The sequence below is a fragment of the Hemitrygon akajei genome, chromosome 7, assembly GCF_048418815.1.
Source record: "Hemitrygon akajei chromosome 7, sHemAka1.3, whole genome shotgun sequence".
NCBI classification, from domain to species: domain Eukaryota; kingdom Metazoa; phylum Chordata; class Chondrichthyes; order Myliobatiformes; family Dasyatidae; genus Hemitrygon; species Hemitrygon akajei.
In genome coordinates this window covers 152,545,833-152,559,482 of record NC_133130.1, presented here as the reverse complement: position 1 = coordinate 152,559,482, position 13,650 = coordinate 152,545,833, and positions in this window count along the sequence as shown.

Sequence of the window (13,650 nt, the reverse complement as noted above, 5' to 3'; positions counted from 1 at the left end):
GCTTTTCTTTTCTTCTTGACTAGATTTTCAACAGCCTTTGTACACCACGGTTGCTGTAACATACCATCCTTTCCCTGTCTCATTGGAATGTACCTATGCAAAACTCCACTCAAATTTCCCCTGAATATTTGCCACATTTCTGTCGTACATTTCCCAGAGCACATCTGTTACCAATTTATGCTTCCAAGCTCCTGCCTGACAGCTTCATATTTCTCTTTACCCCAATTAAACACTTTTCTAACTTGTCTGTTCCTATCTCCTGTGTTCACTATCTCCAAAATGCTCTCCCACTGACAGACCCAACACCTGACCAGGTTCATTTCACAGTATGAGATCAAGTTCAGCCTCTCCTCTTTAAGGCTTATCTACATATTGTGTCAGGAGACCTTCCTGAACACACCTAACAAACCCCACCCCATCTAAACCCCTTGCTCTAGGGAGATACCAATCAATATTTGGGAAATTAAAATCTCCTATGATGACAACCAGTTGGGCTTTAGGGCCTGTTTACATATTGTATGACTCTACGATACCATGATGCAACTTAGAGGACAGTCAGGCACTGTGTCATTATGAAATGATTCCTTAATTTCACTAGGGACCAGGGCAAATAGGAAGCATTGGGATTTGCCAGGATTGTGGATTTTTCATTAACCCTTTCAGCAATTAATGACACGTAATTATCCAGACTTCTTTTCTCAACAAGAGCACATCCTTAACTTTGCAGTGATTATATATCAGTTAAAGCATTTCCAGATAGTTTGTGCCTTTGGATTGGAAAGCAAGAATAATATCATCATTCTCAAATAGACAAAACTACCAAGCACCCAGAGCTTTCCGGCGTATAAGATGAATCAACCCCTCTCGGGCTTTCAACCAGGTACAGGCATCGATTAGAACCGACATTTTAATGATAAACTCTGCCATCTTCATCAGGGATGATTCCTGGGCATGGCTAGTCAGGTGGTATTTATCCACCAGTTTTCTGACCAACCTGATTGGTTAGACCTCATCCAATTAGGTTTCCGCTCTCCCACCTTGATTACAAATAAATTCCAGTTCTTACTTAGAGTGAGACCTTCATCTTTGTTAAAATTCTTTCTCTCTACTTTTATCTCAATGGTTTCCTTTACCAGGCAGTCCCAAAATCCATTGGTACAGCACAGTAGTCTTGTGCCATTGAAGTCAATCCTCAATGGGGCCATTGAGGAAATTCATTGAGATTCTGCTGCCTGTACTAGTTGAGGGAAAGCTTGCAGTACTGGCCTTGCAGGTTGGAGGATTCATTGAGTGCTATACACTATAGAACCAATGACAGCAACTGCACACAGTCCAAAGAACATGAAACAGAGGCAGAAGCCAGAGGGGCAAGATGATGAGAATGGATTTGCTTAGTAAACCAACATACATTTCATGGATCAAATTACCTCATCCAGTGTCATAATGATGTATGGGTTTTGTGTCATTTGGGTCAATATCCTTCTCAGCATCTGCAGAAAATTGAAATTGGTATGTCAGGAACTGTGTAGGTTCTATTTTAGCCATGGCCTGGGTATAAAGTTAGATTCTTTTTGAGGGCGGGAGCTGGGGGGGGGGGGTGGTTGGTGTGAGGAGAAGGCTTCTGATTGGGTGTTAGTACAAGATGCAATGACAGTTTAATATACCAAAATGAGAAATAAAGTTATTGGCACATTTAGTCCTTGAGTATTGAGCCTTTCCAAATACTGAAGTAAGTAGCAAACTGTGAGGTGTGTGGAGATTAGTAGTAGCAAACTGAAATGACCCAGGTCTGGACAGCTGAGAAAGATAGCAATTGAGGAGCATGTGTGCAGCTGCATTTGGAGTTGCAAGAGGTCACAGAACTCAGAGACAGGGTGTTAAAGTGGCACTGTTGGTGGAGGTGTTGCCTCAGGACCAGTTACCTGGGCTTTGGATGCTATCTGTGTGGAGTTTGTATGTTGTCCCTGTAAACTGCATGGATTTCTTCTGACAAATCCAGTTTCCTCCCGAGTCAGAAGACATGTAGATTGGTGGTTAACTGACCACTGTAAATTGTCATAAGCTTAAAGGTGAATGGTAGAATGTGGAGTGATATTCTTGATTAGATTCATATAGGATGAGTGTAAATTGGTGATTGATGTATTGCACTTTGGCAAGGAAAAGGTCCTGTTTCCCTACCGTACCACTGCATTGTCCCAGCACATTTTCAGCATTAGCCTTTAAAGTGGCTGGTATGAGGAGAATCAGGTTAATAAAACCTGCTTATTAGAACGGTTTTTTCTTTGTCAGACCAGTGAGGTTGCAAATCACACTGCAGGCAGACTTGTTCTGTTACCTGATTGTCATTGTACATTGAAAAATAATGTTCCGCTAACAAAAATCCCAATGAAAATTGAGGAGTCAGATTTCATGACAGTTACTTAAAGAGTAGGAAATATGCACAAAATTGCTCTATTCCAGTGTATGCCAAGTTATAATTCCAGAGTGTCAACCATTAATTTTGATTCTCTTCCTGTACTTAATCTATATTTCTCAGTGAGTGATGTTGTATGGGAACTGGTGAAGCATTGCCTATAAATTGAATTGGACACTCAAGGTGCACTGTCATTGAGTGCAACATTATCACTCGTTCAGTTCTGCCTGACACCAAAATGAACACCTCTTTGGATGAAGACTTTTATAAAAACACTGTAATACATTTGCTACCTCAAAAGAAGCAATAAGTCTTTACCTGCACTTTTCTTACTGGGAACTGCTTGAAAATTGGTAGTACAGTATAATGGACAGTAAAGAAGATTACTTAAGGTTAATAGGATATTGATTAATTGAGAAAGCGGTTAAAGGAATGGCAGGTGAAATCTAGCTCAGACAAGTGCAAAGTGATGCATTTTGGGAATTTAAACCTTGATAGAACGTACAAAGCAAATGGCAGGGCTCTGGGGAATGTTGCTGAACAGAAACACTCTGAAAGTGCATCACAAGTAAACGTTATGAAGGAATCATATGGCATGCAGTTCTTCATGGGTTGAGGCATTGAGTGCAGTGGTCATTTGCTAGCATTAGAATTGGAAGCAGGAGAATACATTCAGCCCATCATGCCTGCTTCGCCATTCGATAAGGAAGAGCTAAGTTTGATGCCACTTTCCTGCACTTGGCCTACCGTGGACATGAGAAATAGAAGTAGGATTAATTGCCAGACTGATCATTGGGAAATAATTCGGAACTTATTCAACCACCTTGGTGGCATGCGGAGGAACCAGAGTGCTGGTCAATGGATGTCATTACTAGACTAGTTAGTTGTCACTATGGGGCAGCTTCCTTAGTCCGTTAAGTCTGTTACACTCCTGTGTACCACTTAGCATCAGATTTGGAAGCCCAGAGAGACTGTATGGTGGGAGCACGACATCGTCTGTCTTACTACTGTGCAAGGCATGTTGGAGTAAAAAACTCTCAGCACAGTCAACATCGAAATCGATGGCCAGCTGAAGAAGTAGTCACACCCTCAAAAAATAAAATCAGGCTTGTAAGGCACAACCTGCCTTTGACAAAGCCATGCTGACTATCCCTAATCATATTATGCCTCTCCAAATGTTCATAAATCCTGCCTCTCAGAATCTTCTCCATCAGCTTACCAACCACTGAAGTAAGACTCACTGGCCTATAATTTCCTGGGTTATCCTTACTCCCTTTCTTGAATAAGGACCCTAATTCATAATAAAATTGCATTTTGGAACTAGAGTAAAACTTACAGTGATTTTTTTTCCTTCTAGGGCAAAATGGCATCACTGAATAACTTATATTTTTACTCAAAAAATTTATGTGTAACACCCTAGGAAAGGTTTCACTGCTAAGGTCTGTAGAAGTATTGTTAATGTAATGGTTTTTCTGTAGCAGCAGTGCTTGGGTCATGGCCAGAAATAACAGGGGTTTTGGAATGTGCCCCATCCAATGAAGGGAGTGTTTTTTTACTTGTGTGCCTCAGACCGATGCCTGAGATCTGGGTCTTTTGTTCAGAGGCAGAAGGGGAGAGAAGATGCCAGAAAGGAGAGGTCATAGACATCAGAAAGGCATGGACTTGGAGTGGGACTGGGAGTCGACGAAGCTCAGGGAAATCGATGGAGGACCAGCAGAAGGGAAGCCGTGAGCTCCAACGTGCGCATTAGACTGTTTCATTAAAATGGGCTCTTTTGTTTTTGTTTTACTTTACTAACTCTTTAGTCAAATTAAGAAATGTAAAGCTAAATTGTTTAATTAGATATGGTGTACTGTTTGTTATTTCGTGGTACTGATTTGTAACAGGATAACACATCACGCAGCATCCACACAAACAGGAGGTTTTGCACCTCAATCTCACACATTTGGTGGGGTCAGAGATTGTCTTCCCTAGACTTATGCAGCCAGCAGAAACTGAAGGTTACATAAAGATAAAACGCTAACATCTATTTCTGAGAATAAACTGGTATTATTTGATTCAAAAGCAAACCATAGTTGATGCTAGAAATAGAAAATTATGTAATGGTCCAAAATAATTATTTAAAGTATTAAACTCAACTGAGCAACATGAAAACAGTTATTTTGTGGCTTTACATTTTCTCCTTGTGTACAAACTATCATAATATGAGCTGTTGGTGTGATGTTTTTGTCTATAGTTTTTCAGAGTAAGAAAACGAAAACTGGATTAGTGACATAATACTGCTTTAGGTATAAGTTTATCATTGTACATAGAATTACACACCATGTAAATATAGTAGGAGCTATCAATATTGTTTTCTCATGAACAGTAAATACCCTGACACATTTTTCTAAGATTCAAATAGGTGATTCATGATTGAAGATTAAAGAATCAGGATTGTTTAACGTCATTTCCACTACACAAGTGTAAATGAAAACAAAATACGTATTGATTTGGATCCAATGCAGCACCAAGGAAACAAATGATAAGATAAGGAATGCCATAAAAAAACACACATAATAAATATAAATACATAACACACAAAATGCTGGTGGAACACAGCAGGCCAGGCAGCATCTATAGGGAGATGTGCTGTTGACGTTTCGGGCCGAGACCCTTCGTCAGGACTAACTGAAAGGAAAGATAAATACATAAGATAGCTTTTATACATAGATCGATTGTCCGACCATAAAGTGACACCATGCATTGGAGTATCTGTACATAAGGTGCCCCTGACAAGAAATGACAATGTAGGGGTGGTGGGGGATATGTAGGTGTGGGTTAGTGGAGGAGGTGCTGAGCAGCTTTACTGCTTAGGGAAGAAATTTTAATCTATTTGAGTCTAATGGTCTCAGTGTGGATGCTACATAACCTTGATGGGAGTAGGACAAACAGTCCATGAGAGGGCAGGTGGGATCCTTCACGAAGTCAATAGCCATTTTCTGGCATATCTGTCCTTGATGGGGGATAGACTGGTGCTGGAGATGCCTTGTTTTAATATACCTGTTGTAGAGGTTTCATGCCGACTGCAGTGCAGTTTCCATACCATGCAGTGATTGAGAATGTTAGGATGCTCTCTACTGTCCTCGCTGGGTCTCAACACCTCCCTTGAACATTAGATTCTGGACTTCTTAACAGTAAGGCTGCAGTTAGTCCATGTAGGCAGTAACATTTCTCATCCCATTATGCTGAGTACTGGCGCTCCCCAAAGCTGTGTGTTCACCTGCTGCCATTCACACTGCTGATGCATGACAGTATTGCAGGATTCAGCTGAGAGGATCATTGGGGCCTCCCTACCATCCATTTGGGACAATTGGGACACTTATCTGGAGTGCTGCATACCCAGGGCCCTTGGAATTATTAAGGATCTCATCCATCCATTCAGCATCCTCTTTGACTTTCTGCTATCAGGCAGGAGACTACTGATGTATAAAAGCAATACCAATCAGGATGAGAAACAGTTTCTTCCTCCAGGCCATTAGGCTTCTGAACTCCCTGCCGGATCGTATTCAAAGTGTCACTGGTTAATCTGTTCCGTACCTTATGATATTTAATATTAATACACTATATTTTGCCATTTATGTGTGATTCATCTGTAGATGTTATCCTTACCTTCAGAAGTTATTTTGTGTTATGCATTTTGCACCCTGGTTCAAAAAAAAATTGTCTCATTTCTATATGCATTATATACATGTATGTAGTTAAATGACAATAAACCTCACTTCTCACTTGTCATCTATAGAAGGACATGAGTATAGATGTGCACAGTCCAGCTCTCTTCACCCTCTTCAGAATGTAGAGGTGTTGGTGAGTTTTCCTGATTCTGTAGGAAGTGTTTTGGGACTATGAGCTTGTGCAAGATGTGCTTTAGGTGTAAGTTTACCAGTGAACATTGAACACAGATCTCCCAAGAGTTTTCACTGCTGTGCTGCTGGTGTAAAGAGGGTTTGAGTAGTGCGAGTTCTCCTGAAGTCGATAAGCGTATCCTTTTTCTTGTAGACATTGAGGAAAAGTTATTTGCCTGGCCCCAGGCCTCAAGCTCTTCCATCTCCTCTTTGTAGGCCATTTCATTATTGTTTGTGATGAGCCCACCACTGCTGTGTCATCAGCCAACTTGACAATGTGATTACTCAAGTGTTTAGACGTAGAGTCATGAGCGCTCAGCACACAGCCCTGTGCGGGTAAGTATGTGTGTCAAGGACGATGGGGAGGGAGGAGAGGTTGTGCACCCTGACTACTTGAGGTTTGTTAGTTTGGAAGTCCAACACCCAGTTGCACAGTGGTGTTGGAGAAGGGGTTTGTCACCAATGTCTGCAGTACAATAGTGTTGAACGACAAACCAAAATGCAGAAGCAGCATCCTGGAAAAGAATCTCTGATTTCTGGTTGATCAGGGCCAGGTGCGTGTTGGTTCTGTCAGTAAGCATTTTGGTGAGATGCCTGAAGGCTACAGAAGATCCCATCTAGTATGTGACAACAACTTGCCTACTTTCCATCAGAGAGACAGATGGCCAGCAAGAATTTCTCTCCTGTCTCAGGAACTTACAAGGATAAAGCTTTAGGAGATTTACAAACACACCTTTTTTGGCTCTTTCTTTTGAAACACACTTGTTAAACTAAACTTGCTGCAATATTTCCTTCTGTTTGTTAACTCAAATTTTCTTCCTCATTTTTAATTCTTATAGCCAAGATAAACTTTGATGATGCTCCATCAGAATGTAATGATGGGGCTAAAGACCACAAACTGAGTAAGATAATATGATAGTTATACTGGGTCTTATTGAAAGATTGGACAGTGAGACAAGTTACTCTGGAACATAGGCACATGGAGTTAGTGATAGGAAAAGACAGAAACGTAATCACCAAGCTCAGTAAAGTACTAGCATAAACTATCATTACAGTAGTTTGGCATATAAGAGTATAAAACATTAAAATATACAAGCAGAATTTGACTATTCAGTCCATCAAGTCTGCTTTGATCATGATTGATTATTTTCCCTCTCAACCTCCTTTTCCTTCCTCCTCCCCATAACCTTTGATACCCTTAATGATAAAGAACCTATCAATCACTGCTTTAAATATACCCAATGAATTGGCCTCCATGGCCATCTGAGGCAATCAATTCCACAGATTCTCCACACTCTGATGAAAGAAATTTCTCCTCCTCTGTGTTCCAAACGGATAAACACCTATTCTGAGAACGCTTCCATTCTCTCCACATACACTCTATCTAGGCCTTTCAATATCCAGTTTATTTCAGTGTCATTCCTTTCACTCTTCTAAACTGCATCGAGCAGAAGCTCAGGCCCATCAAATGTTCATCACAGTTTAACCCTTTCATTCCTGGAATAATTCTTGTACATTTCTTATGGACCCTCTTCAACACTAGGGTATTTTGTTTTTTAGATACAAGGCCCTAAACTGCTCACACTACTATAAATGCAGTCTGGCCACTGCCTATACACTACTAACAATGCACACAGAAGGATGGAGGAACTCAGCAGGTCAGGCAGTACCTATGAAGATGAGTAAACAGTCAATGCTTTGGGCCGAGACCCTTCTTCAGAATTGGACTGAAAAAGTGTCTCAGCCTGAGACTTTGACTATTTACTCGTTTCCATAAATGCTGCCTGATCTGCTGAGTTTCCCCAGCACTGTGTGTGTTGCTTTGGATTTCCAGATTCTGCAGACTTTCTCATATTTGCTAATATATTATTAAATGCTCTATAATATACCAATGCCTTGAAAACTATTGCTTATATTTTACCTAACACAACATAGCAGATGTTTGTTTATGTGAAAAAATGAGTTACATTGTGACCTGCAAGATGTTCTTAACAAGCAATTTATTTCAAGAATTAATTGACTATTTAATCAATGTTACCTATTAGCCATTCATGTTTTTCTCAGAATTACAATGTTTAATTGATTCAAATTCAAACAGAGATGTTGAATGTTTCTATGAAAAATAATCGGCAGCAAGGGAGCAGGACCCATATGTTGACGATGGGGAGCGTTCATTCTCGGTGGCTTGAGCAGCTGAACATTATCCCCTGTGCATATTTTCTAATGCTTTCATCTTTCCTTCTAAACTTAATATAATGTCAGTTCACCTGCTCTAACAATCAGTTTTTGAAAACCTGGAACAGAGACTGCCCTGAAGTCAAGAAAGTAGACCACTTGAAAAATAAAGTTAAATAATGTCCAGAAATGTTTCGTAAATCACAATGCTGTCAGAAGTATAATGTGATAGTGACCAAAAAACATCGGAGTAAAAATTGTATTTCGTCAATCATTTCTTTGATATTTACTCTCCTTCAAACAAAAACCTCTTTGGGACTTCTAACAAACAAATACTTATGGAATAGATTGATAGTTTAAGCTTCCAGAACTTGTGCTAAAACCAAATTGTGGATAGTTTAAACATTGTCCCTAAATGACAATTACACTAAACACATTGTTCTATCATAAACAGCAAGCTCATTTTCAGATCTCTAAGGAGAGGAATAATGAGTTTGCCACTGCACAAAAGAAACAACTCAATGTTTTATATTGTTTCCCAAAACAATTATTTAGCTAGCCTGGTGGTTTGTCTTTCCTGTCCCAATCCAAAGATTTGCAAATGGACAATCCTGTCCTGCCATTCAATATTATCATGTTTACTCTATGCTGGTCTCTATTATTCCTTCTTTTGCACTAGTTACTTATTTTGTAATTTTAGTAATATCATGTTTTTCCTGTACTGCTGTTGCTGAAAGCTACAAATTTTAAGACATATAAACCTGATTTTAATTTGAATTATGATTCTCAATTCCCCTTTGTGCCCCTCTTTATTTTAAATTGAGATACAGTATAGAAAAGGGTCAGCAGATAAATACTTTGTGGAGATTTGTGATATATATGATTACATGATATATATGTACAATGTCTGAAATACATCTTATGGAAATGTTTGTTTGATGATGAAATTCAATAAAAAAATAAATTACAATAAAAAAAGAAAAGAGTACAGTCCACTGAGCCATGGTGCCTAGCAATCCCTGATAAAATCCTAGCTTAATCACAGAACAATTTACAATGACCACCAACTGGTAAGTCTTTGAACTGTGGGGGGAGAATAAAGTACTTGGAGGAAATCCAAGTGTTCTTTATATTCATAAGTACCATGGGTTACTAAAAAAGAACCATGTTCTGGAATAAATAGAACTTTTATTTAACAGCAACCACAATGTTTTTACAATAGCATGTTTCTATCATTTCTTTCTATCATTCCTGTGCATGCTCAGAACTCTCTCTAATCACGTTCTTGCACGTCATATCTACACATGTTCCTTTCCTTAAAAAGAGAAACAATTAGCAACATTGACAGAGCAAATGCATAGTTTAATATGTCTCTATTAGTCTCTCTGGGGGTTTATGAACATGAGTAGACCTTCTAAGTGGTTCACACAGTTCTTGTGTTCCGTTGTTATTTCCATGTTTTGTCTGGTCTGCCTCAGTTAACTGAAACTCTGAAGTTGGCTTTTTCTTGAGGTCTTTGCGATTTCTTCTTAACATTGCTCCTTCTGCTTTTTGGACCATGTATGATCTGGGTTGTACTTCTTCAAGTACTGTAGCTTTCATTTTGCCTTGTATCCTCACTTCATCTCCCTGATGCAGTTCAGGTAATGGATGAGAACGTCTATAAAAGTATGTTTTCTGCTTTGCTTTGTGTTCATCTTTCCATCTTTTCACTTGTTCACCTTTCCCCTGTTCTCAGAAGGCTCTCATGTATTGGTAGATTGGATCTCAAACGGTGTCCCATCAACAGCTGAGCAGTGAAAATCCACATTCAAGTGGAGTACTATGATAGGCTAACAAAGCTTTATAAAAATCACCTCCACTATCTTTTGCTTTGTGCATCAGTTTCTTGATAATTCCTGCCGACTTCTCAACTAATCCATTGGACTGAGGAGAAAGTTGGACTAGATGTTGTATGAACAAAGCCCCATTCATGAGCAAAATGTCTCATGCATTCACCATTGAATTGTGGACCACTGTCTGTGAAAACTTTATCAGGTACACAATGTCTGGAAAAAACTAATTTCATGCATGTAATTATATTCTCTGCTGTTGCTCTGCTCAGACCACGCACTTCAGGATACAATGAGTTAGTAATCTGTTACACTGGACAACACTTTTTTTCAAAAGTGTTGCTTCCTCAGAATATTTTCTGTTTATGATAGACTGCTTAAAGATGAACACAAATATAATTTCAGACTACTTGTATCACGTAGGAATTTGGAGAAACAACAAATTAACTTTCATTGAATATAATCTGTTTAATTGCATAATGGTGCTGATGCTTTGCAATAGTTCTACTAAGTTAAAAATATTTTGTTAATGGTTTTCATTTGTACTTAGTGTCTGAAGCTTCTCGCTTAAGTGTCCAACAATAATTTGCCAGCATTGATGGATTCCAGTTGCCCTGGCATCTTTTCTCCATGACCGCAATGTCCTGGTCAAACCTTTCACCATGCTTATCACTAACAGCACTAAGACTTGCAGGGAAGAAGTCTAAATAGGAATACAGAAAATGAATCTTTAGTGACATGTTGCATTTCATGGTTTTATATACTTGAAGCATGCTTTCAACCAGCTGTATGCAGTTTGGTGCTCTGTAGATGCCGAGAAAAATTTCAACAACTTCCTTGAATGCCTTCCATGTGATTTTCTCGGGTCCCACTAGAAATTGTTCAAATCGCCTGTCATTGATGACCTGTTTGATTTGCGGACCAACAAAAATGCTTTCCTTAATCTTGGCATCAGTTATTCTGGGAAGCATCTGTCTCAAATCTCAAAATCCTTCATAGAAATTTTTGTGCCTGGTGATAGCAAATTCCAACTTTACAGTCCTGAACCCAATAATTATTACTAAAACGTGCCCTGCCATGCAGCAGCAGTGCCACCTAAGCATGCCCAAGGAAACTTTCCAGCTTACATTGTAGGCAACATTTTAATTGACTTGAATTATGAATTTAAATAATAAACATAAGTTTATTCAAAAATGGTACATGGTAGGAATATTTGATGGTGGTTTTCATGATCAGTAGTCCAAAATTCATAAGATACACTTAACGGTATTCAGGAAGCAAAATCTTTGTTGTCCATTGTTATCAATAGATCATCTTTTTGTCAGTTACAAAAAGATCAATGCCTACCCTCTGATAAGGTCTCTGAGGTCTAGGATGTGGATTCAATGGCTCCTTAAGGTTGCTAGGTTGGTATTTAAGGTATATTTGCCAAGAAGACACCAATTCTGCAAATTCTTGATTCATCCTGGACCAAAACATCACTTCCTGTGCCCCTCTCTTACACTTTTCAATACCTAGGTGGCCTTCATGAATTTTCCCACGCATTTCTTTTCGGAGACTTTTAGGAATTACAATTCTGCTACCTTTGTACAATATCCCATCCGCAACAGAAAGTTCTGATCTGTGGTTCCAATATTCTCGTACTTCTGAGGTACAGTCATGCTTATTATCTGGCCATCCATCCATCACCACTCGTATTACCTGACTGAGAAATTTGTCCTTCACTGTCTCAAGACGCAGCAGTTCCAACTTTTCGGGAACAACAGGTACAGTTTCTATGACCATATCAACAAATGCCTGAACATCAACAGCATCCCTGTGACTGTCTTTTGTTGTTGGATCCACAGCTCTGGAAAGTGTGTCAGCCACGTACATGAATTTTCCAGGTGTGTATGACACATTCAACACATATCTTTGCAATTTGATCATCATTCGCTGAATTCACAAAGGACAGTCACTAGAAGGCTTGTGAAACAGAGGCTTATGATCAATTTCAACATCAATAGATTGCCCTGACACAAACTGATGAAATCTCTCACAAGCAAACATAATGCTGAGCAATTCTGTTTCAATTTGGGCATACCTTGTTTCTGGATCAGATAATGAATGAGATGCATATGCCACTAGTAGCCATTCCTTTTCATGTTTCTGGAGTAATACTGCCCCTAAGCCTGCTTGAGATGCATCGCATGAAATTTTGATGGGTCTCTCAGCATCATAGAATTTGAACACAGGTTCCTTAGTGAGCACTTTCTTGAGATTTTGCCATGCCTTCTCCTGTTCATGATTCCAGCTCCATTTGTTTTTCTTCTCTGTTAGCTGCTTCAATGGAGCAAGCTGTTCTGAAAAATTGGGGATGGATTTTCCCATGTAGTTGACCATTCCCATGAACCTTTGAACATCCTTTTTACATTGCGGGTTTGGCGTTTTCTCAATAGCAGAAACTTTCAATGGATCAGGACGCACACCCTCATTGTTGATGATATCACCCACAAAGGTAAGTTCAGTCACTCCTAGCTGACATTTGTCTTTATTCAACTTCAGGTTTGCCTTGCGTGTTGCCTCAAAGTCTTGTCTGAGTTTGGCGTCATGCTCTTGTTTAGATGATCCCCAAACAATAATATCATCCATGGAAGTATCTATGCCCTCAATGTGCTCATATAGCATGTGAATAGTTTTATGGTACACTTCAGGAGCTGATGCATTTCCAAACGGAAACCTAAGAAAACAATATCTGGCAAAAGGAGTGTTAAAGCTACACAACTTTGAACTCGGTTCATCTAGTTTAAGTTGCCAGAATCTAGAGGATGCATCTAATTTACTAAAGGACTTTGCTTTAGCAAGCTGTGACATAATTTCTTCATGAGTAGGCAATTTGAAATGCTCTCTTTTAATGGCTCAATTCAAGTCTCTTGGATCTAAGCAAATCCTCAGTTTTCCATTTTTCTTATCAACAAAGACAAGCAAATTGACCCATTCAGTTGGTTCATCAAGTTTTTTAATGACTCCTAGCCGTTCCATTCTGTCAAGCACAGTTTTCAGTTGATGACATAATGCAAAAGGTACTTTTCTACATGGATGTACTATGGGTGGCACTGTGTTGTCAATTTTAATCATGTGCTCTCCTGGAAGACAACAAAGCCCTTTGAACAAATCCTCATACTCTTTCATCAAGTCACTGTATTCTGACTCTGTGTCACTGTCCAGGACTAAGACTCTTTTCACCAAATTCAGTCTCTCACAGGCAGATAAACCTAGTATTGACTGTACATCCTTTGGCACCACCACAAATGAAAGTGTGTGCAAAATATTTTTATGTGATTCTTTTGCCACACATAATCCTTTA